The sequence below is a fragment of the Filicampus tigris genome, chromosome 10 (genome assembly GCF_054856515.1).
Source record: "Filicampus tigris isolate MCC_2025a chromosome 10, RoL_Ftig_1.0, whole genome shotgun sequence".
Classification (NCBI taxonomy): Eukaryota; Metazoa; Chordata; class Actinopteri; order Syngnathiformes; family Syngnathidae; genus Filicampus; species Filicampus tigris.
Window position 1 is genome coordinate 4969574 of NC_141226.1, and position 12606 is coordinate 4982179.

The following is a 12606-nucleotide window of genomic DNA, read 5'->3' on the forward strand; positions in this document are numbered from 1 at the left end:
AAACAAAGATAGTGGAGAGTCTGTGCTTAAGATGACTCACATATGAGTTATGCGGAGAACTTTCTCTGGCGCCGTTCCCAAAAAGTCACATTATTTGGGCATGAGGGGTCCACACAAACAGGCAGGGAGGGCAGCCAAACATGATGAAAGCCGTAGAGAGCCATGTCACAAGTGATGAAAGTGATGGAGAGACGTTTGTGCCTGTGTGTGCATGTATACAGTCAAAATTTCCTGACCCTGTGATCAGAATCGGACCCGATTACGTCATTTTTTCCAGCTGATCGAAATCAGAGGTAAAGGATTGATTTTTTTTTAAAAATTGGATAAATGGGGATAAATGAGACCTGGAGCCTCCTAGGAACTGAGCCTAAACCGATGGCCCGAAGGCAAAAGCTGAACCTCATTTTGGAATGCACGATTAGGACTTTTCAAAATGCCATTCGTAACAAATAGCAAGTCTGCTGTGCAAAATCGTAAGTGAGCTGACCCCAAAGCCATGAAACACTTTTGGAATGAATTAAAGGAGAAGTCTTGTCTGAGCTACAGCAGAAATGTTTTGCAATATCTCATCTGTCTCATCTTCTTCCAGGAGGCACCGAAAGTGGGAGAAAAGTGATGGAGATTCTAGAGCCATTGAAGTGGTGCAGCCCCAAATACATTTTTTTTTTCCCCCACCGGCCCCCAATTCCCTCACGGCGGCCTTATTTCTCATCAGTGAGGAAGGATGTGATGCTAAATGTTAGTACTACAAATCCTCCATGCAGGATAAGAGCATGTTTTTCTTCTTCAGTGCTTCCAAGAGCGAGGTGTTACATAGTGCTGTGTTGTCGTGTGTTAATTGACTTGCTGATCACCTCGCTTTGACAGCACTGCGACAGACTTGAGAGGTTGGCCCAATCAGAAACGGTCACACGCCCGTTTATTGTACGCTCAGTGCGGGCATTGTGCCGTGTTGCTGTTTGCATTGGTCACTGCTGACAGTTCTTCTGTCATCAACTGTGTGGCCCCTCACACTGATGAAACAAATATAACTCATGGACATACTTGAAAGGAATGAATCTTGAATGATGCACCTTTTCATTTGTGCCGCTGTCGGATGCCGTACATGCACACTCAGCTGTTCAAGAGCAGCTGAAAGGCAATCAAGCTCATTCGTGCAGCTGTACTACTCAAGTGATCTCACCTTTTAAGCAAAAATTCAATTTCTAGCTTGGTCATTTATCTACGAGTTCACTTGTGTGTTCATGCATGTTCGTGTTGTTCAGTAAAACTAATTTAAAAAATCCAATGTCCTACTATTTACATTTTGTTTATGTTACCCTACAAAATACATTGGCAAAAGACTGTATGATATTATATAAGCTCTAGGAATACAAAAATTAAATTTGCTATGATCAATATTTTGTACATTCAGACCAAATATTACGTGTGCAGAATTTTTTGGACAATTTCTCAATTAATCAATATTCAATTGATCCTTAAGGAAAGTGTATAGTTGTTCAAGAGCATCAGGGATAAAAGGTAAGGTTCTGAAAGGTAAAAATAAAAATAGTGAGTAGTTTCCATTCAAATTGTGAACAACTTTGTTCAGTCTTTTGCCACTTCCTTTTTGTTTCTTGTTCTTCATTATAGATAGAGGAAAAACAATGGACAACATTTCTGTTTACAGGAAGCCTTTTGAAAATACATATTTTACAATATTATGTTTGTGTTGGGAATGTGATGCTTCATTAGCGTTTGAGAACCTTACTGTATGTTGCAAATATTATTACTCCCCTTTCACGCAAATAATACAAATCTACATAAATTATATACAGTACATAAGATGAATGACAGGTACTAGAATATAAACAATAGAATGAAACTCCTTGATGATATGCTTTGTTGACAATTAACAAATGTGCAGTGAAAAACAATTATACCATGTTGCTGTACAGTTTGCAAACTTCAAATGGGAAAGTGTTTATTGTGTTCATTTTTGTGATTGTTGAGGAAGGCAAAAAACAGATCTTATCCCAGTAATATAGCATGTCTGCCTCACAGTTCAACAATTCGGATTCTGGCCTTTCCTGTTTGGAGTATGTATGTTTTCCCTACGCCTGTATGGGTTTTTTGTGGGTACTCTGGTTTCTTCCCACATTCCAAAAACAGATATTCAAGACTTTTTAATGCCATTAGAAATTAAACTTACGACCAACTTCCCAATGTTTTTAATGTCCCATGTTGCTCGAAGTTGCTATAATACATACACTAAATGACATGCATCTCAGTCCCAACTAAAACCACATAATTGTTCTGTTGGATTCGTCATTGTGAATCTGTGATGTTACCTCGAGTAATTTGGTAAATAATTTTTTTGTTAAATGTAAATTTATTTTAAGATTATTTTGAGACTATTTACAATCGTAAAATCGTAGTTATTCTGTGTTAATATTTTTTTAAGAATTTTGAAAGACTAGATTTGTGTATTTAATGGCTTTTAAGACTGTTAAGGATCCACGAGAACCCATCCATGGTGTTAATGTGAGTGTGAAGGGTTGTTTGTGAGGTCTTGTCATTGGTTGGCAACCAGTGACAAGTTATCCACCTCCTGACCAAATTCAAAAGAGGTCAGCCGTGATTGGTTGTTACCTGAGCAGTTGTGATGTCATTTTCAGTCGACAGAAGTCACAAAATGGCCCTCGGAGATGACTAAAAATGGGTGGATTAACTCTTATTCCACAAACGCAATATTTATCAGAATGCCTTATTTCAACTAGTGGGCTCGCATAGAACATATTCTTGAAAATAAGATGTTTGGGGTGACTTCCACTTTAAGTCCCTTCTTAGAATATTGAGAGACCTATACTACAAGCAGCCACGTGGGGGCACTCAAGAACCTCTAGGAAAGTAGGAAACGGGAGAAGGTTTACAAATATTTTATTTATTCATAAAATTAAGTCATCACACTAGGACACGGGTGCACAAGTCTGGTCCTCAACAGCCCCTATCCAGCCTGTTTTATGTGTATGCTTATTCCAACATACCTGATTCAAATCATCAGGATCGTTATCAGGCTTTTTTGCAAAGCTTACTGATGATCTGATTATTTGAATCAGGTGTGTTGAAATAGGGCGGTTGTCGGCAACCCACCGCTCCGGAGCCACATACGGCTCTTTCGTCCTCATATTGTGGCTCTGCGTGGCTTGGCAAAATAAATTATAAGTACACGGTTAAAGTGAATGTTATTTGTCTCAAAAACATGTATCATGTCTTCTTATTTAGTCAACATTTTTAACTTCTTTCTTCAGACCTTGTGCAATTTCGGTGATCAGTTTGACAGCACTTGACGTGTTAGCAGGCGCAGCCGGCCGGCGACACCGGCGTGCTTGGAAAGCCCAGCGACACCAAAACTGCACAATATCTGAACAAGGTATTTTATTTGTGTTTGTTCGTTTGTTTGATTGTAGTTGTAAATTGTAAGATTATTTCGATCTTGAAATATTACAATAAAATTATATATCGTCACTGTCGGCCGGAAAACTCGGAAGTCCATATAATTTTTTTTCCCCCACAAATCGATTCTAATGGTGCGCCCCTACTTCGTTTTGTATGCAATTCTAGCCAATTTAAAGCAGTGAAAATAGCAAAAACTCAAATAAAGCACGATTTCATGGCGGAAGTGTGCGCGACACAATGTCCTCCGTCTGCATATTTACATATTGTATCGAGTGTAAATTTGTAACTTTAGCAAACTAGAGTAGAAGCTCAAAATGCAATGCCTTGAAGGTCAGAAAATGGAAAAACCTTACTGGGAACAATGTGCCTTCAAATTCTCACAAAACTTCAGAGGTTAAACCACATTTGTACATGATGTCGTACAGTAAATCCAGCGGCAGGCTTTAGCACAACGTGTCTAAGGGTTGGGTTTTTTTTTTTTGTTTTTGTTTTTTTTTGTGTTTTAGCATTTTCTTTGGAGGAACAGTGGCACGTCCGCCTCACAGTGCAGAGGTCGTGGGTTCGAATCCGGCCTTCCTGTGTGGAGTTTGCATGTTCTCCCCGTACCTGTGTGGGTTTTCTCCGGGTACTCTGGTTTCCTCCCACATTCAAAAAACATGCATGGTAGGTTGATTGGACACTTTAAATTGCCCCTAGGCGAGATTGTGAATGTGAATGTTTGTTTGTCTATGTGTGCCCTGCGATTGGCTGGCAATCAGTTCGGGGTGTACCCCGCCTACTGCCCGATGACGGCTGGGATAGGCTCCAGCATGCCCCCCGACCCTTGTGAGGATAAGCGGTTTGGATAATGGATGGATGGATGGAGCATTTTCTTTGACTTTGTGTGATGTCACTGCAGAAATGAAGACAAAGTAAATATGTGATGATGACTAACCAAAAATGTGTTATTGTTATGATTCGTCAAATGTGACATGTCGACATCTATAATAAAGGACTATTATTCCTAGGGTGAGGACCAAACGCATGGCGAGGCTGCATTCAGCCATTTTGGTCCTCAACTTTGAAATAGCCTGCCAGAGGAAGTCAGGTCCGCAGAGACTTTTGATATTTTTAAGAGGAAGTTCAAGACCCACCTTTTTACTTTGGCTTTTAAATAATTGCTCTTAGTCTCTTACTATTCTTATCCGATTTTATTGTTTTCAATATTTGCTCCAGTGTTTCCTCAAGGGGGGCCTCCGCGTCATTCCTCTCACCGTAGAGGAGCTCGCCTTGGGTACTTTTTCCTCATATGTTTTTTCTGTGTCATGCCATGTCTCTTTTTCTGGTTATATGTGTGTGCGTGAGTGCAAGTGTGCTTGTGGATATCTGCCTTTGTGTATATTGTGGGGGGGGGGGGGAAGGCGGGAGCAGGTTTTCCTTTTTATGTTGCATTTTGATGTTTTTAGTGTACAGCACTTTGAGTGGCATTTTTTGTGTGAAAAGTGCTGTATAGATAAAATTTGATTTGACTACACCTACTGCAAATTCAGCTGTTAAGTGTTGATGAACTTCACCTCCTATGCACACGCAGTAATCTCCATCTGCATCTTCCTCATTGTGTCTGTCATGAGTCATTAGTAGGGATGTCACGATATCCAAATATCACGATACGAAAATATCACGATATGAACCTCACGATGGGATAATTATCACGATATTGAGGGGAGGTTGACGATATATTAAAAGCTCAAGATACTGTATAAAAGCTCACCATATTGTAAAAAACAAAAAAAAGAGATATAAACAAAGCATCATAATATTCTTTTTTTTTACATAATAACAGCTTCCGCGAACACATAGATGACCTACAATGATCGAACACCTAATATTGATGCACTTACTGTTCTTCCTAATGCACACACAACACACATTGTGAATCGGGTCAATTTCTGGAGAAACTCAAATGTGTTATGTTCCCCTTATCTGGTGATTAGCGTGGGTCTTAAAAGTCTATCCATCCATTATAGGAGGCAAAAAATGGTCTCAAATTAAACTGCACTAATAAACTAACCACCAGAGGGTGATGGAACTGCACTAATGGAAAACAACTTGGGCTTTTAAACAGATTTGCTCCTATTAATATCGTGCCATTTCGACGACGATATATTGTGGCAATTTTGATATCGCAATATCACGATATTGCACTTTTTTTTATTGTTACACTTGTATGACAATTTAAGAATGTTCAAATGTTTTTTATATCCCTGAGTGCACGAGCATTTAATAACGTTTTAAGATGGCACTAGTTTGGCTCTGGTCATTTCAGTTCCCGTTTTATGTAACTTCTGAATGAATAAAATGTGAGCTCAACCTGCACCCAAAAATAAATTGTCTTCAACCTTTGATGTTCCACTGTGCAAAGCTCTTTTCTCTGACCTTGATAGTGAGGACTGACTCCAAACAAAACAGCACTGGTATCTGCTTTGTTCATTTAGTTTATTTTTGGTTTTGAGCATTTGTACACATTATTAGTACAGCACAACTGATTGATATTTATAAACCTTTGATTTCATTGATGACCACACTGTTCCGCAGCATAGACACAATGCAGACTCTCACTGTGTGTATTTGAGAGAGTTCACTTATCAATGTCATTTACACCTGATAGCAGCGGGGCACATATGAAGTCACTCCTCCGGTAGTTGAGCTAAACCATGCACAGGCAGTCATGGGCAGTGCAAACAACAGGTGACTGACAGAACTGGCAACTATCCTCATGTTGTTACACACACACACGTACACACAAGAGTGACGTGCGGTGAGTTTCATGACTTGTGAGGCACTACTCTGGAGTCAGATATATATTTTTAAAAAAAAGAATAGGGTTCTTTTATTATAACCTTATTCAGGTGTTTCAGTTTTGACCTTCATTGAAACGTTTCAAATAAGGTCAGACGTTTTGGGGGAATATGTTTTCAAAGCTTTTAATTATGTTTCAATCACTGTCACACTGTTCAACAACATTATAGCAAGAAATAAAATGTTAATATGAGGTTAATATGAGGTCAAGTTTAATTTTTATACATTTATATATATATGTATTTATTTTTATTATTTTATTTTAATCATTGCCTGGCGGCACGGTGGTCGACTGGTTAGCACGTCCGCCTCACAGTTCAGAGGTCGTGGGTTCGATCCCGGCTCCGGCCTCCCTGTGTGGAGTTTGCATGTTCTCCCCGTGCCTGCGTGGGTTTTCTCCGGGCACTCCGGTTTCCTCCCACATTCCAAAAACATGCATGGTAAGTTGATTGGACTGTCTAAATTGCCCCTAGGTGTGATTGTGAGTGCGGATGTTTGTCTCTGTGTGCCCTGCGATTGGCTGGCAACCAGTTCAGGGTGTCCCCCGCCTACTGCCCAAAGACAGCTGGGATAGGCTCCAGCATGCCCCGCGACCCTTGTGAGGAGAAGCGGTACAGATAATGGATGGATGGATAATCATTGCCTCGCCCACCCGGGCAGTATCTCCTTCAAACTCTTGTCCTCTACCAGAGGCCTGGGAGCTTTGAGGGTTCTGCGCATGATCTTAGCTGTTCCCAGTATTGCACTCTTCTGCACGGAGATGTCAGATGTTGTTCCTGGTATCTGCCGGAGCCATCCATCCAGCTTGGGGGTAACTGTGGCACCACTGTTACCTTTAGCCTCCACATTTTCTCTACATACATACACATATACATGTGTACTGTGTATCTGAAATCATATAGACTGCGCTTATACCATGTTCTTGTTTTTTTTTCCAATATTGGACTTTTGACGACAGGCATGTAGCCTACTGTCATTGTACTGTACTATATGATTAGATGGGAAGCCAGGGCAATTTGATCTGAAAACTCTTGAGTTCCAACTTGCAATCAATACTTCCATGTAGTCGTTTTTCATGACACATATTTTGGCTCTATCTTATGGAACATATTTACCAGCAGGACAAGGCAGGGCCAATTTTGATTCAGCAGCCAGCTGCTGTTTTGTCAGTCAGTGCATTGGGTGGATTAGAAGTGAGATTAGAGTGATGACAGTTACTGTGACCACACCGCCACACAGGACCTTTAATAGATCTGAAGTGTCAGGGCCTGCACATGTGCCTGAGGGTCCCTATTTAAATAACAAATGAACAAAGGATTAAAGGTGGGTAACTAATAAAATGTAACGACTTAAATTCGAAGTGCACGACAGTGCCTCGGAGAGACCACACATCGCAAGCCTATCTCCAATTTCTTCAGCAGAGTACAACCAAAATCAATCAATCAATCAATCAATCAATCAAGTTTTATTTATATAGCACTTTTCATACAAACAAATGCAACTCAAAGTGCTGTGCAATAAAGACCTCCAAAATACAACATAAAAGACCCGCTCCTTCCCTCCCTCCTAACATACACAAATACACATGCACATACACAAAATGGAAGATGAATGGATGTTTTGGAAAAATTATCTGCAAGTTCTACATATACTCAATTTTTTTTTATTTCCGCCTAAGCAATTTGCAGCAATTGCGTTTATATTATTGTGATATGATCACAAACCCTAATATAGAAGAATGACTTTAGTGATTGTTTATTTTACTCTCTGTGCCAGTTAAACCTATCTTCATCCATCCATTAGTTGTGGGTCGGGGACGGCGTACACTCTGGACTGATCATCTGTCAATCACAGGGCTGACAGATGAAGAGAGACAACCATTCACACCCATGGGCAACTTAGTCTTCAATAAACATAGCATGCATTTTTGGACAATGGAAGAAAGCTGGAGAGGCCCAAAAAGAGCCCACTCAATGATGTAAACCAAGTCCGAGTTGAACTCATTCAAACCTGTAAGGTAACGGTGCCAAATAACCACCATCCACCCGCCTTCTCCATGACATTGCTCTTGGGGCATGCACATCCCTCACCAATTTCAGTAAATATGGCATTATGTCATACTTGGATGTCCATGTACGTGACCATGCGGGCAGTCAATTGTCTGGAAAAATAATTGGAAAAAGGTTAAAAACCCGGTTTAAAAAAAGAGTAGTGGTCACATTATAAAAACAAGCAAAGAAACAGTAATTGCCAAGTAAAAAGAAGAAGAAATTCCCCCAAATAATATCTGGATGGGGGGAAAAAAGTTCATTATCTTATTTAAGCATTAAATAAGATAATGAACTTTTTTTTTTTTTTCAAGAATTCATTTTCTACTCTAAAAGCATGTTCTACTCTAAAAGCATGTTATCAGACCACAGGTGCACTTGTTGCATAAAATAAAAAGCCCAGTTGAGTCATTTCGTGTTTGAGAAAGACTTAACCCAAAAACGCACAGCAGCATTCAAGAAAACTATCGGATATAAAAAAAGTGCCCACATTCGCTGCCTACAACTCTACTAAAGCTAACGCCATGCGTTTAATTTATAGATAATAATAAATAATATAATACCACAGCGTACCTGTTTACAACGCTAACTGTTGCATTTGTGCACGTGTGGCAAAGAGCACGTGCTTGCACTTTCTGCCAATGAGAGCACGTTTTGGTACAAGGAGTTGCCCACAGACACCCTAGAAAACATTTATTTATTGAGCGGCATAATGTGCCCCCCGCGCTGACCTAATGCAACCCCAGTTAGATGCAGTCCGACTTCAACACTGGGGTGGTCTGACTTTGAAGTGAATAAGTTTTACCATGTGTCAACAGTGAGGTAGGCAGAAGAGAATCTCTCACACTGCATGTCAAATCTGAACGAAGATGGACTGCCACAGCAGAAGATGGACTGCCACAGCAGAAGAGTCCACAAGGGGGCACTCCTGACCAGGGCTGTCGTGGGACTCATTTTCTGGCATTTCAAGGGTCAGAACGGCCCACTTTCGTTTACGTTTTAATGAAAATATACAATTACACACTATTAGTGTATCAATATAAAATAGATTCCCATTCCCTCCAACAATATTCATATTTCATTTATGCATTTGAACAAGTCTGAGGACATAGTTAAATTGGCAAAAGGACAACAAGGGACCAATAGCCAAGTATGGGAAAGACATTTTAAGACAAGTTTAGAAAACGTAAAGTCAGCAAGATTAAGGCAGCTAACACATCACTTCCTGTTAGCGTTCTTATTTTGAAACCTATTCACACCACTTCCTGTGCACTGCTTAGCCGACTGACGCTAACTTTAAGGCAGCACCAGTAATGGCAGGAGGTAGTGATGAGTTGATGATACCTCAAAAAGTGTATTACACAAACTGCGTTGACACTATATTGATACTGTATTGGTCACTCAATTGTGACCTCTTCTGTAGAGCTAAAATGATTGCAGTTAAACAAAATGAAAATAAGATGGAAAATCTTGCATCCTGAAAACCCAACATTAGTCTGGGTAATAGTATTAAATCTTTATTCGGTTGCTAGTGTTTTACTGAAAACATGATCCCATCCCTGTATAATTTAATTTGCTCCACTTGTTTCCTGTGTAAAGTTGTTGATAAGAAGGGTTCAAAATCTTCTTCTTTGTGTAAAGGCTCAAATGAGTTGGCAACTTGGCATGTAAGATCTAGCAAATTTGTCTGTTGTAAAAGAGAGATAACATGTATAATTCATGGGATTTTGTTAACCAAAGTCCATTTCACCCTGATATGTAGTAAACATTTTGTTGGGGGCCGTTACAGATGACGATCAGGCCAGTACTTGACTGATTGTATCTCTTTTTTGCTTGGCGTTTGGCCGTAATCCTCCTGCCTGATGTCAATGAATGACGAGGAAAATTGTAAAGCCAGACTGGTTTGTACTACTGAGGTGCTCCAGTGAACTCCCCAAAATTCCCATACAGTGATAACTCTCCGCAACACTGCAAAATATGTTCAACTATGACGTGTTTTTTTGTTTTTTTGGCATATGCATGTGAAACTTTGTAAAACTCTTTGGGCAGAATTATGTAGATACACAAAATATCTGTTCGAATATGACGTGTTTTTTGGGGGGGCCGGATTAGATGGATAGACGGATCAAAATTTAGCTGTAGTTGGTCGTAGTTTGTAGTATGAAACGCTAAAGGAAGCCCGTTGAAAATGATAGGCGGACCGGCCCATAGGCGGGTACCATTTTTTCCACGGATGGGTGGATTTTTCATCTATTGAATCTTTTTTTGAAGTTGTTTGTACGGTAACAATAATTGGGCCCCCATGCATTTCATGTGCCCGCCCAAGACGAGGTCTGGTGATGGGTCTGGCGTTTGCATGTTCTCCCCGTGCTTGAGAAGGATTTCGCTGGGTATTTGGGTTTCCGCCACATTCCAAAAACATGCATGTCAGGTTAATTGAAAACACAAAATTGTCCGTAGGTGTGGATGTGCACTCTAAAAACAGTTGGGTTATTTCATCAACCCAATTTTTTAATTTTTTAATATTTCTTATAAATCAACCCAATTGTTGGTTCAAATTAACTATATATTGGGTTATATGCCAGGAGTGTTTTTATGTTGAGTTAAAAATCAACCTTACAGGCCCATACACAGGTGCCAGATGTACACTTGAATTAAGTATGACTGGCGGCCATGACAGCCACCGACATACTGTTCATGTCTACACACGCAGCATTGTGGTCAAGTCAACAACACTTTTGACATTTGGATTTCTTCATTTATCACACTGTTTTGGTAAGTACTTTACACATTGTAATCTTTTGAAAACGAGTTGCTTGTAACTGAGTGTGTGTGTGCTGGACAGGACGAGTGCTGGAATCGTAAAAAAAAAAAAAAAAAGGCATTAGTCTGCTGCCATTGTAGGATGTGACACTTCACAAGAACTGTGCGTTCTCCAAATAATGTTCCATATTAACTTTATGTGTTTACTGTAATCCACAGGAACATTTCTATGATTACCAGAGTTGTTCTGGTTACCTTGCTTGGAGATTGAAAAAAGTTGAGCGCAACTCTCCTCAAGAGATCAATATATCTCAACACACTTTTCAAGATGGACCCACAACTCATCATAGCCTGTGTGAAAGTGTGAGGCAGTTGTCTGGTGATGACCGCAAGGAAGCAATGCATGGTTTAATAAAGAACTGAAATCAATTGTATACCATTTTACAAACCCTTGTGAGGATAAGCGGTACAGATAATGGATACCATTTTACAAATACATATCTATCTCATGCACTGATTTGCATTTCCCGGCTGACAGCCAATCGGAGTGATTGTCACTGACACCACTTTGCAGCCTGCCGTTGGTGTCTTATTCATTCAATTCATATAGCACCATGACACAAAATATATGACTTTGCCGTAATTCGAAACACTACTTTTTCATTTAGATTTGTTCTCACTTCCACCATGAATGTGCTGAACTAAATTCTGGACACGTATGCATTCTACTTTATGAAACCATGACTGAGGACTGCACAACAAACAATGGCCCTGCCATGTTAATATAAGCGTATTACAGAGTAGGGTGAGATGAAATTTGGCTGTCTTGTGACCACGTTATACGCATGAGGACCGATTAGTGGGCTGGACTAAAATGCACTTCCTTGCTTGCTTAATCAAGTCAATTTTTTCAAACGTATCACCTCTATAAATGGGTGTCTGACCATTCCAGCCCCAGGAGGGAGTGCCCAGCTCTGACCAAATGTACATCATCCACTACTGTTATTGTTGCTGAAATTATGTCAATGTCAGGAGTGATGTACCTGAGATAAATGCCCATGTTTTAAAACTTTCACTTGTTGTTATTAATACATTTTTGGGGAAGGGGCAGTATCCTTAGCCTTATAAATAAAATTAATAAATAGATAAATAGTGGAATAACCCAATTATTTGCATTGTTTTGAGCCAATTTGTTGTGTTCATTTAACCCTTGAAGTTGGATCAAAACTGAATAACCCATTTTTTGGGTTCAAATTGACCCAAGTCCTTTTTTAACACAACAATTGGATCAAATTTAACCTAAAAATAGTTCTTTTTGACCCAACTGTTTTTAGAGTGTGAATGGTTGTTCCTGCGATTGCCTGGTGACCAGTTCAGGGTGTAACCTGCCGCCGCCCAAATTCAGCTGGAAAAGGCTTAAATCATAATGATTTAAGCAAAATAAGATATGATAAATAGTTAGGATAATAACAATAATATTAATAATAATAAGGATAAAAAAGTTAGATTGAGATGGTTT

The 12606-nt window shown here is 39.7% G+C and overlaps 1 long non-coding RNA gene across 1 annotated transcript in view; it reads left to right on the forward strand.

Moving 5' to 3' along the window:
* Positions 1-1783, forward strand: part of LOC147140435 (uncharacterized) — a 31555-nt gene extending 29772 nt beyond the window's left edge. The window contains exon 4 of the long non-coding RNA XR_015088477.1: positions 590-1783. This is a non-coding gene — a long non-coding RNA (uncharacterized LOC147140435). The remainder of the gene's footprint in view (positions 1-589) is intronic.
* The last annotated feature ends 10823 nt before the right edge of the window (positions 1784-12606 follow it).